Raw genomic sequence first — 18,791 nt, forward strand, 5'->3', positions numbered from 1 at the left:
TTGGAAGAGATTTAGTGAGGAATGCCTATTCTAAGTTAAAGCATTGATAAATGCCGAAAGAAATACTCAACTATTTCAAAGTCTTATTTTAAAGGTATCCCTGACTTGCTCTGAGTTAATAGCCTAAAAACACTGGGTAGGTTCATAGTGTATTCTCAAAGAGCACTTGCTAATATTAAATGGTGTCTTCTATTGCCCGGCTAAGTTGTCATCTTTTGGGGTCCTCCAATAGAAATGAGATACAGAAGGGAAACAAAATTGCTCCTTGACTACGATAATTTGGGTAGTGACTTCAGTTTAGAAACTGGTTTTACTTCTCTCACTGCAAAATCTAGTTAAAAAATGGCTTTTACTTGGATTGGGAAAAAATATTAATCATTTATATTAGGGGCAAAGTGACTGTGATTAATTTCAACTAGACTTGAATCAGGCTATCAATATTTCTTCCAGGTTCCTAATCAATATCTCAGTTAGCCATAAGTATATATATTTTGCTTGGTGTTAAGCATATCTGAACACTATTATTCTCTGTGAAGATCAACACTGCCCTCTAATGGTATATATGTGGTATGCCTGTTAAAGCGAATTTTGATGGCAAAATAGGATGCAGTGGAGTTTTAAATGACCTTGGTGAATAATTCTCTTGAGAAAAGTCATTTAAGATTTGTAACTGTATATATAATTATATCCTGAATGCCTGGGGAAAAACACATGGCACATTTAAAATGATAAAAATGTTTCAGTATCTGAACTCAGTACTTAGTTAAAGAACTTGGAAATGGGAGAATTTCTCTAGGGGAAAAAATCTTGTTGATTGTTTTAAAAAGTTTAATTGCATTCAAGAATTTAGATGGATGTGTTCAACTACCTTTATCTCAGGAAGTTCTAGAGTAGTGGAGAATAACCTACATAGAGTATAAAAGGCAATTCATTTATTATTCTTATTTCTACTTTTTTTTAAAGGAGCATTTAAAAGCAATCTCCATTTTGTTTAGAAAAATTATATAAATAGTGGCATTTTTTATATATAAGGACTGTGGAACAGTTTTTAGAAAGAACTGCATGATTTTAGGATCTTCTTATAATTTGATTGCTAGAAGATTATTTGAATTTGTAAACTGATATAAATGATGAATTTATATATGAAACGCGGCCCCGACCCTCTGGAACCAGCTCCCCCCAGAGATCAGAGTTGCCCCCACCCTCCTTGCTTTTCGTAAGCTCCTTAAAACCCACCTCTGTCGTCAGGCATGGGGGAATTGAGGTATTCCCTTCCCCCTAGGCTTATAAAATTTATGCTTGGTATGTCTGTATGTATGATTGGTTTCTCAAATTAGGGTTTCTTTATTTAACTTAAACTTAAATATTAGATTTGTTTACATTGTCTTATTATTGTTGTTAGCCGTCCTGAGTCTACGGAGAGGGTCGGCATACAAATCTAATAAATAAATAAAATAAATAAATGAATTCCTTAACTTCCTTAACAGTAAGAATCAAGGAGTAGTAGCACAGGCCGTGTTCCATGGTGGCAGTTCTAAGACAGCATTGTTCAAGATTCCATTTTCTTTCTGTTCCTCCCCCATTTTTGCCACGTATCCTTTTCCGCAATAATTCTACTTCTTGGTTAGAAAGGATGGAAATGTCACTATATTCTTCTTGTTGAAGGACAGGTGACTAGGTTCATCTGCTTCTTCATTAAATCTTGTATTTTGAATAATTAAAGCCCTCTCAAACAAAGCATCCCAACAGATGCTATTTAGGTCTCCAAACCACAGCAAATATTGGCACTAACAATTAATAACATGCTGGGATCACAGCAGAAGAAAAATAACGGAGATGAGGAGGTGCAAAATCCTTTCTCGGAGCAAGTCAGAGTTTTCTGCATTATTCCTACTTTCTTTCAAAGAGGTAAGAGTCAAACTGTGATGCCCTTTGCAATGTTTTTAACAGTTAAATTATGCTAGAAGTCATAACATGACTTAATAATGCTATTCAAAGACAATATGTTGAAGCAAATTCTGTAAAATATTGTGTGCTTTTACACTTGCTTCATAATCATTTCCATTCATAACACACAGACTACTATTCTTTGTGGTTGGATATAAAGATATGGTTGATATCTTGATGTTAAGGCCACATGTAAACAAGAGAAACACTTCAGGTTTAAAACAAATGTTTGCACTGTGCCCTCTTTGTCTCATCATCTAATTAGTTTGCTCATAATCAGTCTTCTCTTGACCTGGAAGGATAAACAGGATATTCTACTTATCTTTCTATTTTTGTTTGTTACAGCTAAGAACTTAACCTTCACTGCTCACAGTCACTCATGCCCTCATCACCTCGAGGCTCGACTACTGTAACGCTCTCTACATGGGGCTACCTTTGAAAAGTGTTCAGAAACTTCAGATCGTGCAGAATGCAGCTGCGAGAGCAATTATGGGCTTCTCTAAGTATGCCCATATCACTCCAACACTCCGCAGCCTGCATTGGTTGTCGATCAGTTTACGGTCACAATTCAAAGTGTTGGTTATGACCTATAAAGCCCTTCTTGGCACCGGACCAGAATACCTTCGGGACCGCCTTCTGCAGCACGAATCCCAGCAACCGGTTCGGTCCCACAGAGTTGGCCTTCTTCGGGTCCCGTCGACTAAACAATGTCGTCTGGCGGGACCCAGGGGAAGAGCCTTCTCTGTGGCGGCTCCGACCCTCTGAAACCAACTCCCCCCTGAGATTAGGATTGCCCCCACCCTCCTTGCCTTTCACAAACTCCTTAAAACCCACCTGCCCGTCAGGCATGGGGGAACTGAAACATCTCCACCTTGCCCATGTTGTTTTGGTGTTGGATTGATTGTGTGCTTGTTTTTTAATATTTTGGGGCTGGTTTTTATGAATTTTTTAGCTTAAAATTGAAATTGGATTGGTGGGTATTGGATTTGTTACTATGTATTGTTTTGCCATTGTTGTGAGCCGCCCCAAGTCTGCGGAGAGGGGCGGCATATAAATCCAATAAATCTAATCTAATCTTCTAAAGGTCCCTGAGGATGCAAATTTTAATGTTTTATGATCTGTTGACACTTTTCCTACTGTTTCTTAATAGACCTAACAATGAATACCTGTTTATTGCTTAAAATATCCAGTCATATCAAACCAAAAATCCATCTAATACAACACCTTGAGTTGCTCTGTGAGATGAACACTTACTAAATTTAATGAATAAACAAAGAAACAAATAAATAAATTACTAATAGCCAAATCTGCAAAACTTCATTAATAGTAGTTACCATAATAGTAACATGGCACGAAATTTATCTTTTATGATTTTTCACTAATATCTGGCATGTATATTCATACTCCCTTTGTAATGATGTTCTGTTTAGGAATCAAAGCTAGTAGGTGATGATAATTTTGTCCTACATAAATTTGTAATTAATGAACCAGTGGTTATCAATGTATCATATATGCAGATCCAAAATCTTTGAAGCAAACAAATTTGTCTTATTCTTAGAGATAGATCTCATTATTGTGCCTGGTTTTATCCTACTTTTTCTGTTACTAATAAATATCTAACAATAAGTAGCAATACAACAATAATATTGGGGATGGCAGCAGAATCAATATATCGTTTGGCTAATTGATGTTGAGAAAAGTTGAATCTGTAGCACATTGAGTCGGAGTCATATTGTTTGAAGCAGCAAGTAAGATTTAATAATAAATAAAATGATTTAAATGTAACAACTAAGAAAAGTAATTAGAGTATGGAGCCAGGAAGTCTGAATTGGCAAAGGTATTAACACACTACTGTTTGCCACAAAGTTCTAGCTCCAGTGACTACACACACATATGCTGAAAACTATGATGCAAATCAAAATTTTCAAAGGTGATCTTGAGTTATCAGTAGAATTCACAACAGAATTGGTTCTCAAATTTCATTTGCTATCAACATGAATTAAACTGTTCTTGTTCCACATGTATAAGTAAATAATGGATATATAACAAGGTATCTTTTGAAGTTGTCTGTATCTCTCTTTTGCCATAAATGTGGAGATTTGAACTTTAAAGGTTGTGTTTAAATCTGTATAATAGATTTTAAAGAACATTCTCTTGTGGGATAAATATCTGAGTAAGACTACAACATATTATTTCTGCCTCTATCAATTTGCTTTCAGATCTCAACAATTTCATAAGGAATATGTGTCTGTATTTACTCCATGGGGCAAAGCAATGCTTGTTATAATAATATAGATGTGCTTATTATTAACATTTCAGAATAGGGTTAAAATATAGAGGAACTTTGGGTTAAATATTTCAAGCTAATTTGGGACAAGCAAAATAGTTTTTCATATACATATACATATCAGGCCTAAAGATGTAGAAATTTTCATTGATTTAGCTAACTTTAGAAAAGGGTATTAAACACATAATGCAATGTTTAAATAGAGTTTCCATATTCAAAGATCATAATATTATATCATTGAATTAAATCCTAGAATTTAAAGAATGAAGAAGACGTTTGCCTTCCCATCCTACTTGTAAGCATCACCATGGACTTCTTGGGATCTTTATTTCTGTCTTACCATCATAGGAAAAGAGGTCCTTAATTTTAACAAACACATTTTTTTGAATCTTGAATGTTGCACTGTAAATTCTAGTAAAATGGGACAACATCTGTTGAGAAGCTATAGTGTTTGTGTAACTCTCCTACAGAACAACTGACATTCTGGTTTGCCCAGAAGCAAGAAAATATTCAATTCTTACATTTAATATATGCAAATATTCTTATGTCATAATTAAACAATATCATAGACCAGTTTCTCAGTCTTGCCTACTTCAAGATACATGGATTTCAACTCCCATTCTGGCTGAAGAATTCTGGGAGTTAAAGCCGTGTCTCTTGAAGTTGTTATTATTAAGAAACACTGCAATAGACTAAATAAGGCATAGGTTGACCCTGAATGAAGATCAACAACCATGGGATTCTACACTTAATGTTTTAAAAAATACTGAATGGAATTTTCTGCAGAAATACTATTTTAGCCATTCCCCACTAAATTGGCTGAAAGATTAGCCAGCAGGTGTTGTGGTTCCGTCTGAGGCCCCTCAGGGAACGGCTGATCTTCTGTCGGTTTCCAGCTCAGAGGGAGAGGATGAGGAACAGGAGGTGCAGGCAGACGAGGAGGAGGAATCCCAGGCTGAAGAAGAGGGAGGACAGCCAGAGTCCCCCCAGAGGGAGCTCTCCCCAGCAAGCAGCCTGGATTCCTTAGAGGAAAATGCACAAGCCATAATTGATCTGCGACAGAGAAGAGCTACACAGCGAAGGGACCAATTGGCTAGGTACTTTCAGCATTAAAGAGGCAACAGCTGGGTTTGGGTGTGGTGCTCTTTGGAAAGGCTAAAAGGCAGACCCACCCTTCCTGGCTTGTGGAGTTTTATCTTTGAGAGTCTTGGGACCTGGCTGTGAACTGTGGCGTCTTGGAATCCTGGTTTGTGCCTTTGACTACTGAAACCTTGGGGTGGGTGTGCCAGCAAGAAGCTTGCTGTATTGTCTGGACATCAGGACTCTGCTGTAAAGTATTATAGCCTGTCTGTTGGGAAGAACAGGTTTTCCTCTGTGTTTATTTTTTCCAGCTATAAAGTACTTTTGCTTTTACCAGAGTGTCTGGCTGTTTTTTCCAGTTGGTGTTGAGGTCTGGGGGAACCCAGACAGAACAGCAGGTTAGTGAAGTAGCAGACACAGAAAGACATAAATAGTAACACACACACACCCTTCTTTCCTTCAGTCGTACAGCAGATAGAAATAATGGGCAACACTTAAATGAGTGTACTGTACTTGCTCATTTAAATATATAGCATGTAAATTCAAGATTAAAGGGGGGGGACCTTTCAAGGTATCATTTTGCAGAACGTAATTCTGAAGAAAGAGATACTGTAGCTTGCTGCTCTTGTTTATTATGTTTTTACAATGTCTAAGGATCAAAATTTAAAGACAACTCCAAAATTGTTCCTATAATAAATTCAGTAATATAGATGTGGGTAACCTTTAGACCAGTGTTTCCCAACCTTGGCAACTTGAAGATATCTGGACTTCAACTCCCAGAATTCCCCAGCCAGCTTTTGCTGGCTGGGGAATTCTGGGAGTTGAAGTCCAAATATCTTCAAGTTGCCAAGGTTGGGAAACACTGCTTTAGATGATGGGAATACAGTGGAACCCCGACATAAGAGCTGCTCTACTTAAGAGCAACTCGAGATAAGAGCTGGGAGGGGAGAGATATTTTTGTTCTACTTACAAGCCCAAATTTGGGATACAAGCGCCAAGGAGCTGTCTCCTGAAGCCAAACGCTAACTTCCGCGTTCGGCTTCAGGAGACAGCTGCGAAGCGGCGCGCGTGTTTTAAAAGGTTGCAGCCGGCCTGGGGGGCTCGGGGGGGGGTGCTTGCAGCTTTCTTTCTTGCTCTTTTTCTTTCTCTCTTTTACCTTCCCTTCCTCTATTTCTTCTTTTCTTTCTTCTTCCCACCTTCTTCCCTCCCTCCCTCCCTTCACTCATTCCTCTCTTACTCTCCCCTTTCATAAGTTTCCTTGCTTCCTTCCTCTGTTCCTGTCCCTTCCCCCTTTCTTTCTTTCTTTCTTTCTTGCTCTTTTTCTTTCTCTCTTTTACCTTCCATTCCTCTATTTCTTCTTTTCTTTCTCCTTCCCACCTTCTTCCCTCCCTCCCTCCCTTCACTCATTCCTCTCTTACTCTCCCCTTTCATAAGTTTCCTTGCTTCCTTCCTCTGTTCCTGTCCCTTCCCTCTTTCCTTCCTTCCTTCCCACCCTCCGTCCATTCATTCACCCATTCCTCTCTTGATCGCTTAAAGCCGGTCCCTGGTGCAAAAAGGGTTGGGGACCCCTGTCCTACAGGATTGGGTGGCAGAGAAGTTGAACATATGTAAATTTAAAAGTTTAAGAAAGTTTACAAGTTAAATGAAAGAAACTTCATTATTCATTTATATGTACATGTACATTTCTTCATTAAAAACATGTCTTTCTGCATAATTTAGACTAACTTTGTGAGTTTTTTGAGGGCTGGAACCAATTAAAATTATTTACATTAATTCCTATGGGGAAAAGTCGTTCGAGATAAGAGCTGCTCGACTTAAGAGCCCAGGTCCGGAACGAATTAAACTCGTATCTCGAGGTACCACTGTACAGGTATTCATGCTAAGAGGATGAGAGCAGCATTTTCCAGATGGGGGTATTTTGTGGGGAGCTTGTCTGTGAATTTTTTGAACTACATTCATCTTATCCTGCAGTTTTTGAATATTTCTCAAAATGGCAGGACGTTCTGCAAAATTACAGTAACGGTGGACACAATCCGACTAAGTGAGATAGTAACACATTACAACAAAAATCTAGATAGTTAAAAAAAGAAACAGTGCGTTCATTGTGCATGTGAGAGTTATTTCTTTGTAGCTGTCACTGCAACAGTGCGTGTGCCAAACGGATGACATTCAGATGTTTGAGGACAATTTCAGAAATGAATGTAAATCTGCTCAATGCAGACAAAGCGTTTTCTATCAAATTGCATTTTGTTTTAATGAAACCTTTAAAATTACATGGTGCGGAAACCTGACATTTCATGGCAAGCTAGAGAGGGTCTGCAAAGATTGGAATCAGTATGTTACAGCTGCAATGTTGCAATTCATTCCCACAACATATCAGGATACAATTAGGGTTTCTCCCAGACCAGGAGTAGGCAAAAGTGGCTCTTCTATAACTTGTGGACTTCCAGTCCCAGAATTCCTGAGCTAGCTCAGGAATTCTGGGAATTGAAGTCCACATGTCATAAAAGAGCCAACTTTGCCTAGCCCTATCCCAGGCAATACTGCCTCTCCATGTCATTTTTTTTCCTATTCTCACTTACAACCTCCAACTAATACAGGAATGAGCAACTATGACCCCCTTTTGACCTGTGGACTTTAACTCCCAGAATTCCTGAGCCAGCCATGTTGATTCAGGAATTCTGGGAGTTGAAGTCTATCTGTTGTAAAAGAGCCATAGTTATCGACTACTGAACTATATTGACCAATTCTGGGGTCTTTCCATAGATTTTCGCTAAGTTTATGTTTACATTTGCAACAAGTTCTGGATTCCACAGGCCCTGTTTTAGCACTACAGCTACTAGCAGATATGTAGCAATTTATATAGCAGTTATAACAATTATCCAGATTTGAGAAAAAGTAAGCACAGCTCCTCAAAGTTTTTTATCTGTCATTTATGAGCTTCCCATACAATTTTTTTAAACCTATACCTGTAAAGATGAGTACAAATGGCTATTTGACTATTTTGTATTTTCAAATGGGACATTTGTATTATTGTAGGATGAAAAAGAAAGAGAGCAACTGTTTTTCTGATTGATATACCATTATATCTAGATCCACAAATAAATAATTCAATATAATTTGCTCAAATGGGGTTAAGAAACAACAGGCTATACACAAAGCTCTCATTAAGCCTTTCAGAAAAAGGTTTCTAAATGTATGCATTGATATCTTTTTAAAAAAATTCTTGTTAAAGTATGTCTATATACTTTCTTCTTTTTGTCATGGTTTCACGCACTTTGTTTTTTATTCTTTGAGCATGTCGACTGTTTAATTTGCTGGTCTGTGACCATAATGCATCATCATGTAATGTTCATTTCTGGAATTCTGAAAAGATTTCAATAAATATTTTTTTAAAATGTGGATATGGTGCAACAGCAGTTTTATGCAGAATGCTTTATGAATCAAAGGTGTCTTTGTTCTGGTTGAAATCACTGTAATTAGGAGCATCATGCACTTTGCTACATGCAAGATAAAAAGATTTGAAGAAAATGCGTGAAAAAATAATTTGTAGTATCACAATTGCTTACAATATATTTCTTAGTATGGAATATAAATTCTCAGACTTGACTAAAGGACACAGAAATATAACCAGACTTTAGTAAACAACTCAAAGCAGTGGCACCAAGAGGTAAAGTGTGATTGATTAATTAGTTTGTTAAAAAGATTAAATCAAATAATATCCTTGAATTCCTTCCCCCTTCCCTTGAAGGGAAATTATTTCTAGATTTGGAATAATTCACATAAGGATTCACATAAAATTGTACTGCCTCTGGAATGATTCTGTGCTCATTGAATTAGTTCAGTGCATATTATCCAAATGTATTTGATCTAAAATAATGATGAAAACAGACACAGAAAAAGTCAAGTTATATTAAACTGAAAACAAGGAATTGTGGACACAAAGGAATACTTTAATGAAATGGAAGTAGGTTTGAAAAGGAATACTGTTTTTCATTTCCCAGCAGAATTAATTTCCAAAAAACGGAATGCAGATATTGGAAGTTTTCCTACCCTTCCACTTTAGTGAATTCTATGTGCAAATAAGATTCCCTACTTTTATCCAAGTTTTTTTTCCCTGCATACTGTAATGAATGGGGCATACATAACGCATAAATCACATTCCCACCAGCTTTCAAGTATCAACCAGGGCAAATTTATAATGTCTTCTTGTTTAAACTACATATGAATTTGATAGTGCAATCAAATTCAGCCTTTATCAGCTATGATTATGAATGCCAGGACATTGTTACTATGATACACAAGGACAGCTGCAACCAGAGAATGTACATTCTTACATTCTTGATAAAACACAAGCTGTGAAATTTTCACTCCCGTGAATAATAAAACAAACATACATAGAAGCTGCATGTTAAAATACTGAACATATGGCAGGTCTCTGAGAGAGTTGGCTGGCTTTTTGTTGTTTTCCATGACTAGGGCAGGAGTTTATTATTTATTAATTGGATTTTTATGCCACCCCTCTCTGAAGACTCCATGTTATGAAAACTGCAGAGACTTCCTGTTCTCTATGGCAGTGTTTCCCAAACTTGGCAACCTGAAGATATTTGGACTTCAACTCCCAGAATTCCCCAGCCAGCATTCGCTGGCTGGGGAATTCTGGGAGTTGAAGTCCAGATATCTTCAGGTTGCCAAGGTTGGGAAACACTGCTCTATGACTTTGTGAGGAAGTTGATAATTAGGGATACATTGAAGATGCATTTGTGGTACTTAAACTGCTAGTTGCAAATTTTATTTTATTTTTATTTTTATTTGTTAGAGTTGAAAGGGACCATGCAGGTCATCAAGTCCAACCCCCTGCCTGAGCAAGCATCTTAAAGCATCCCAGCCAAGTGGCAGTCCAATCTCCTCTTGAAAGTGTCCAGAGTTGGGGAGTTCACAACCTTCGCAGGCAGGTTGTTCCACTGGTTGATTGGTCTGACCGTCAGGAAGTTATTCCTTACTTCTTGGTTGAATCTCTCCTTAGTCAGCTTCTAGCCATTGTTCCTTGTCCGGTCCTCTGGTGCTCTGGAGAATAGAGTGGCCCTATCCTCTCTGTGGCAGCTATCATGTCCCCTCTGGTCCTCCTTTTCTCTAGGCTATCCATGCCCAGTTCCCACAATCTCTCTTCGTAAGTCTTGGTTTCAAGTCCCCTAATCATTCTGGTTGCTCTTTTCTGCTACTTTCACCAGAGTTTCAATGTCTCTTTTGAAGTGTGGTGACCAGAACTGGATGCAGTACTCCAGATGTGGTCTGACCAGGGCGTAGTAGAGTGGTATTAATACTTCCCTGGTCTTGGAGTGTATCCCCCTGTTGATGCAGCTTAGGATAGTGTTGGCTTTTTTGGCCGCTGCTGCACATTGCTGGCTCATGTTTAGTTGATTATCCACCAAGACTCCAAGATCTCTTTTGCAGTCACTACTGCTAAGTGGGGTTTCTCCCAGGCTGTATGTGTGTCTAGGTTTTTATTTTTTACCAAGGTGAAGAAATGTTAGACAGATTTGCAAGGAACATGCTGACTAAAACCATTAATTTCGAAGAGTTAATAATAAGGAGGTTAGCTTAGCAATGGTCATTCAGGGGCCATAAAAGGGGGAGGATTCAAACCATAGAATTAAAGTCTTCAGAAAGAGATTATTTCTGAATAAAGAATAAAGAAAATGGTTCCATCAACTTGTGATGGAAGGTGCAATTCAAAGAAGAGATAAAAGGAAGAGATGGGAACAATTCAGAAGATCAAAGAACCCTGTACCAGCCTTTTAAGTTTCTGCTTCCTCTGTTTGCCTAAGCAATTAAATTTGTCATCAATTAAAGGCAGCCTTAATTGATGAAAATAGCCTTAAAAATGAAAAATTAAGAGGCCAGGAGATGTAGAAGAATATACCCCATGGTTATTACTATGCTTCTAGTAAGATTTAACTTTGTCATTCTGCCTCTTCCTCCCCTTTCTCTTAATTCCATTTTTTAAATTAATTTTGTGTCTTCAAGTTGGAGTTGATTCCTAGCAACTGCATGGACAGGTCCTTGCAAGTTTGATTGCCAATATTTTAAGAAATTTAGAGAGTTGAGATATGCCTAAGGCCAATGCTTATGCTTACACCAAAGTGCCTTTCTTCTTTGGATTAGGAGATGTGAATCTGTAACTACCATCCAATTTATTTTTAGAATAGAAGTATGGCCAAGTATGATTGGACACACAAGGAATTTGTCTTGGTGCATATGCTCTCAGTATACATAAAAGAAGAGATACATTTATTGTAAAGAAGCAATTTAATTTAAAGCACCTAATCTGATTTGTCTGCAACTTCTTTTGTTGATTGTTATGAGCTATGGAAAGTTGTTGAAACTAAGGCACCATACAAAATTATAATAATTAAAACAAAATCTGTCTATCTCAGATCCTTGGGAAGAATGTGATAGGGGAATAAAATTCCAAATCCAGTCTAAACATCTTTTTGGCTATATGACCAACCACAATCATAACACTCCAGTTGTAACAATTCTTAAAAAGAGATTTTTTTTAAAAAAAATTAAATGTTGGACATTATAATAGAAGATAGCATAACAGAAGAGAACAACCTGAAGAAAATAACAAAATTTAAAGACCTTGTAATAGAGGTAGAATGACTGGGCAAAAGAAGGTAAAGATGGTATCAATGGTAATAGGCATTTTGGGTGCAAATCCAAAACATTTAGATCACCATTTAAACACCATCAGCACTGACAAAATCACCATCAGTCAATTTTAGAAGGCAGCTGAACTTGGAACAACTTATATCCTGCAATGACACTTCTGTGTTCCGATAGACTAACACAATTCAAAGCACTTTGACATGTCTCCTTCAAATGATGATAAAACGTTTGCAAATTACCAAGCTCAGAGCTCAAAACAATAGCTACTAATATTCAAATACATTTCAATGACACTTCCAATACTGTACTATTAAACAACTGCCTATTCCAGGTCCTTAGGGAGGATTCAATAGGTGGACTAAATTCTAAATGCTAAATTCTTATTTATTTTATTTGTTTGTTTGTTTGTTTGTTTGTTTGTTTGTTTTGTCCAATACAAATTGAAAGTTAAAGAGAATAAAAACATGTAGTAGTAAATATCAGAGAAAGGATAGAAGAAAAGACATGAGAATAGAATATGTCAATGAAGAATAGAGGAAAAGATATATGAATGGAAGAAAAAATATATAAAATATAAGAGGGGCAATTGAACAGGGGACGGAAGGCACACTAGTGCACTTATGCTCGCCCTTTACTGACCTCTAAGGAACCTGGTGAGGTCAATCGTGGATTGTCTAAGGGGAAAATGTTGGGGGTTGGGGGTTGACACCACAGAGTCTGGTAATGACTTCCACGCTTCGACAACTCTATTGCTACAGTCATATTTTTACAGTCAAGTTTCGAGCGGTTGATATTAAGTTTTACCCTGTTGCATGCTCTTGTGTTATAATGGTTGAAGCTGAAGTAGTCATTGACAGGCAGGATGTTGCAGCATATGATCTTGCGGGCAATACTTAGATCATGTTTAAGGCGTCGTAGTTCTAGGCTTTATTTTTTATTCTCTCTAAATATCGGGCTGACTGTGCAACAAACCCTAATAACATCCTATGTATTATACTTAAAAAGACATAGAAATGAATCTGAAATCTGAGAATTAGTTAATCCTTTCAACAATTTGTTCTAGACACTGGGTGGCAGCTTAACCTAACCATTCGCAGGCAACTTCAAACAATGTTTAGATGGAAGTGATAGCAATAAGTGAAAGGTCTGCAAAATTTAAAATTGTAAGAGGAAATAGCTGTAAGAGGAAGTAGCTCAAGTTGAAATAGCTAGGTTAAAGGCAAAGCAAAATGAATTGAAAAACAGATAAGACAAAACTAAACAAACTGAATAACAGGAAAGGACAGGGGTGAAATTCAGCAGGTAATAACAGGTTCTGGAGAACCGGTAGCAAAAATTTTGAGTGGTTCAGAGAACTGGAAAATACCACCTCTGGCTGGGCCCAGAGTGGAGTGGGAATGGAGATTTTGTAATATCCTTCCCCCAGGAGGGGGTAGGGAATGAGTTCCCCTGCCATGCCCACCAAGCCACGTCCACAGAACTGGTAGGGAAAAATTTTGAATTTTACCCCTGGGAAAGAACCTATTGTTCCAAAGGAGGAAAAAAACCTAAGAACTCAAAAGCAATTCAAAAGAGCATGCTCAATATTCTATCGAATATTAACTGGCACTCCTTGCATATATTATTTAACTGTTTTTAGTATTGGATTTTGTTATATATTGTTATATATTGTTTTATTGCTGTTGTTAGCCACCCCGAGTCTGCAGAGAGGGGCGGCATACAAATCCAATAAATAAGTAAGTAAGTAAGTAAGTAAGTAAGTAAGTAAGTAAGTAAGTAAGTAAGTAAATAATCAGCTCATTTGCACATGCAATGTATGATTTTGTATGATTGGGAGGAATGGCAGGAAAGTATGTAGAAGGTGGTCAGAGAAAATGTAAACCTCGTTGTACCTCTGCCAATGGGGAATGAGGGGCTGAGGGGCAGCCAGTGCAGGGAATATATAAAGATGTCGATTTGGGATGGTGAACTTTGGAGAGAACCAAGCTTTGGAATCTTCCCCATTTATTGCAATAAATGAAACTAAAGGTCTTCACGGTGTCTTGGCTTGTTATTGGTCAGGCAAGTTTGACACTGGTTGCAAATGAAAGTAGCCAGAAAGAAACCTGTCCTGTAGTTCTTAAAGTTGACAGGTTTTAATCCCAGGGTCGACTTTGTACTTCTTTGTAGAACATTTATTCATTTATTTAGTCATTCATTCATTCATTCATTCACTCATTCATTCAATTTTTATGCCGCCCTTCTCCTTAGACTCAGGGCAGCTTACAACATGTTAGCAATAGCACCTTTTAGCAGAGCCAGCATGTTGCCCCCACAATCTGGGTCCTCATTTTACCCACTTCGGAAGGATGGAAGGCTGAGTCAACCTTGAGCCAGTGATGAAATTTGAACCGCTGACCTATAGATCTACAGTCAGCTTCAGTGGCCTGCAATACAGCACTCTACCTGCTGCGCCACCCCGGCTCTTTCATGTGTAGTATTAGAATGATACCTCTACTTAAGAACTTAATTCGTTCCGTGACCAGGTTCTTAACTAGTAAAGTTTGTAAGTAGAAGCATTTTTCCCCATAGGAATCAATGTAAAAGCAAATAATGCATGCAAGCCTATTAGGAAAGAAATAAAAGCTTGGAATTTGGGTGGGAGGAGGAGGAAGAAGAAGAGGAGGAGGAGGACAGTCGCTGCCCAAGGAAGAAGGTAAGGCGAGAGGAATAAAAAAAATCCAAAACTTTAAGGCTTAAAAATAAAAAAAGAGGGACTCTGAGGCGGCGAGGAGGAGCACGCGCCTCCCATACATCCGGCGCGAAGCTGCTTGCCATGCACTGCGCCAGAGAGAGAAACCCAGGGGGAATGGCAGGAAACTGGTCGGGCCTTCATACCACTCTCAAATTTCCTGGGAAATTTTTCCGGGCTCGGGTTCTTAAGTAGAATATGGTTCTTAATAAGAGGCAAAAAAATCTTGAACACCTGGTTCTTATCTAGAAAAGTTCTTAAGTAGAGGCGTTCTTAAGTAGAGGTACCACTGTCTATATATACCGTAGAGTCTTGGTTATGGCTACTACATATTCTATACCCTGGTTAATCAGAGTAATTCATTTTAATGCTATGGCAATGGCAATCAGTTTGAGATGTGTCTACAGAGAGTCATGAAAGATGGTATCAAGGAGTTTCATTTGATAAGCAGTATCAAGTGAAGGGAACAAGCCTAGAAATTCTACCCAAATCCAAATTTGGTGCACAAAAATCTCAATACCCTATGGTTCTTCTGACTCTCTTAATAAAACAAAGGCATCATTGGAGTTTTCTGATGATGGGACCTGAAGATGTATTAATCCAGATTATTTATGGGACCGCCTCCTGCCCCATGAGTCCCAGCAACCAGTCAGGTCCCACAGAGTCGGCCTCCTCCAGGTCCCGTCAACTAGACAATGTTGCTTGGTGGGACCATGGGGAAGAGCCTTCTCTGTGGGATTCCGGCCCTCTGGAACCAGCTCTCCCCAGAGATTCGCACTGCCCCCACCCTTCTTGCCTTTCACAAGAGTCTGAAGACTCAATTGTGCCATCAGGCTTGAGGCTATGAAGTACTTGCCCCCTAACTGATGAATGAAATGTCTGGTTGTTGTGTGACTGGGAGCGAATTAATTTTAAGCTAATTGAATTTAAGATGTTTTTATTGTCTTTTTCATTTGTTGTAAGCTGCCCTGAGCAGCGTTCCCCGTAAGCTGCCCTGAGCAGCGTTCCCCGTAAGCTGCGCACGTGCATATGCGCACGCCCCAAAATACCCCCCGCGCACCCCTTTCCAAGGGAACATTGCCCCTGAGTCCTCGGAGAGGGGTAGCATATAAATCCAATTAATAAAACAAATAAATAAATAATCCAGTAGAAGTAAGTAGCATAAGTCTCTAAGCCAATTTATAGCATGGTTTGGTTTAGAAATCTAATCTGCTAATTCTGGAATGCTTGTCAAATGAAGGGGCAACACTTTCGTTGTTTCCAGATGCATGGTTTGCTGGCAATTGTTACGTAACTTATTCTAATTCAGTCGCCATTAATATGTAATGTAATATTTGCTTTCAAAGTTGTATCAAAGAAACTACTGGCAATTTTCTAATTATTTTTTTTTTGCTTTGCGTCATCTTCCTTGGAACATCTCTTCATCTCCGTTATGAACATCCATGGAAAAAGAGCTTAGTTTATCTCAGGTAAGCTTAAAGTGATCAAATGCATATTTTATCTCCAAAGGTTATCTTAAATTTTGAAAAGCTTTTCAAACATGTTGTTTCATCCTGATGTAATTTCATGCAATTAAAATCTTGAGGAATAGCCCTTTCAGATGAAATATTTAAAGCCATTAGAGGAGGGGTGTCAAACTCAAGAGTCTGGCGACCCACGTGAGTTCCGTTTTCATTGGTAGAGGATTGCAGGAGGCTGGTGTGCCAGTTGCGGCCCTATTTGCACCGGGAGTCATTGCTCACAGTCACTCATGCCCTCATCACCTCGAGGCTCGACTACTATAATGCTCTCTACATGGGGCTACCTTTGAAAAGTGTTCGGAAACTTCAGATCGTGCAGAATGCAGCTGCGAGAGCAATTATGGGCTTCTCTAAGTATGCCCATGTTACTCCAACACTCCGCAGTCTGCATTGGTTGCCGATCAGTTTCCGGTCACAATTCAAAGTGTTGGTTATGACCTATAAAGCCCTTCATGACACCAGACCAGAATATCTTCGGGACCGCCTTCTGCCGCACAAATCCCAGTGACCGGTTAGGTCCCACAGAGTTGGCCTTCTCCGGGTCCCGTCGACTAAATAATGTCATCTGGCGGGACCCAGGGGAAGAGCCTTCTCTGTGGTGGCTCCGACCCTCTGGAACCAACTCCCCCCTAAGATTAGGATTGCCCCCACCCTCCTTGCCTTTCGTAAACTCCTTAAAACCCACCTCTGCCATCAGGCATGGGGGAACTAAAACATCTCCCCCTTGCCCATGTTGTTTTGCTGTTTGATTGATTGTGTGCTTGTTTTTTATATATATTGGAATTGTTTTATGAATTTCTTAACTTAAAATTGTAATTGGATTGGTGGGCATTGGATTTGTCACTATGTACTGTTTTTTGCTATTGTTGTGAGCCGCCCCGAGTCTGCGGAGAGGGGCGGCATATAAATCCAATAAATCTAATCTAATCTAATCTGTTGCAGGGGAAAACGGAACTCAAGAGCTCATTTTCGCTGGCAGCGCAATTGGGCCACCACAAGCGCCCCCAACATCAGTAACGTCAAGCTGGCCACACCCACCCTGGCCATGCCCACCCCAGGCCCCCCAAGATCAAACACAACCCTGATGCAGCCCTCAGTGAAATCGAGTTTGACACCCCTGCATTAGAGGAAACAAAATACCGAGTGGCATAGAAGAATTGCCTTCATCCATCTTCAGCAGCAGGTTGACAAATTTGTTTTGAAATTCATTTGAAAGCTTCTAATTTTCTGGCCCATTTAAAACACTTAATATGGTATGATCACATCTAATGATGAAAAAATACCACTAGTAATTTTAATCATAAGAAAACTATTTGCTGAAAACACATTCCTCTAAGTCAGTCGGACATGATTAATGGTTGCAGATGGCAACACCATACACTGTTAGACTGACATAAAAGTGATTATAGTCAGAAAACAAATTAGCTAGCAAGATAAGAGGTACATTTCATACCCTAGGTACCCAAAGAATAACATGAATTTTAGCACAGCTAAGCAAGTTAGTCATTTTTACTAATGGCATTTCCCCCCCCTTTTAACAACCCTGTAATCTTCTTGGTTTTAATTTTCCTTTTGTTCTTTATAAGGACTACATGGCCCTTTCTTTTAAGCAGACTGGCCTGTTTCCATCTGTTCCTTGTTTCTACAGTGATCAGATTTACTCATATCTTGTTTTATTCTTATTATTGGCGGAATGAAAATTAATTCTCACACGTGAAGGAGGAGCAAGGGAAGACTATAATTCCCAAGGAGGAACAATCAAATATACTCTCTACAATTTCTGTTGCCTGAAATGGACGCATGAACATGGATGAATACTGTTGTGAGTGGTCCACGATTGGGTCAGTTTAGTCACAGATTCTGAAGAGGATGAACCAGGTCGGTCTTGGTATCCTAGGCCAGTGTTCTTGACTACTAAGTCAGAGTTGGAACCTGAGGAACATCCAGAGACTGCAGAAACCCTGAGGATGGTAATGTCTGAGTCAGAGGAGGAAGGAGACATTGGTGATCAGGAGCCCCTAATTAGATGCCTGGGTCAGAAGGTCAAGAAGCAGACAGGAATATCTTTATGGGAAAAAGTTCAGAAAATGAGTCACTCTGAGGCAGCGCCCAGAGAAAGGAAAACACTACATTCGCTCTGGGCTGCCCAGAGTGAAGGGAGTATTTCTTTTCTCTGGGTGCTGGCAGATGTTTATCCCCTCTTCAAGTGCACAGAGAAAGGAAAATGCTTTGTTCACTCTGGACTGCCAAAGCCTCCTTAAGCGCCACTGAAAGGCCCCTTTGGCAGCCCAGAAAAGCCGGAGATGGCAGGGATTAAAGGTGGAATAGCAGGAAACTGGCCGGGCCTTTGTGGCACTCTGAAATTTCCTGGGAAATTTTTCCAGGCTCGGGTTAAGTAGAAAATGGTTCTTAATTAGACGCAAAAATATCTTGAACACCCGGTTCTTATCTAGAAAAGTTCTTAAGTAGAGGCGTTCTTAAGTAGAGGTACCACTGTATTTTGGAATGCTAAAAATCATCCCTTCATCCAGTCCTGCCTTCTCTTTCCTTGTGT

At 39.0% G+C, this 18,791-nt stretch overlaps 1 protein-coding gene across 2 annotated transcripts in view; it reads right to left on the bottom strand.

Moving 5' to 3' along the window:
- The window catches only part of BICD1 (BICD cargo adaptor 1), a 121,239-nt gene that overhangs the window by 11,861 nt on the left and 90,587 nt on the right, over positions 1-18,791 (bottom strand). The gene's annotated exons all lie outside the window — the stretch shown is intronic.

This window comes from Erythrolamprus reginae, chromosome 6 (assembly GCF_031021105.1).
Source record: "Erythrolamprus reginae isolate rEryReg1 chromosome 6, rEryReg1.hap1, whole genome shotgun sequence".
Classification (NCBI taxonomy): Eukaryota; Metazoa; Chordata; class Lepidosauria; order Squamata; family Dipsadidae; genus Erythrolamprus; species Erythrolamprus reginae.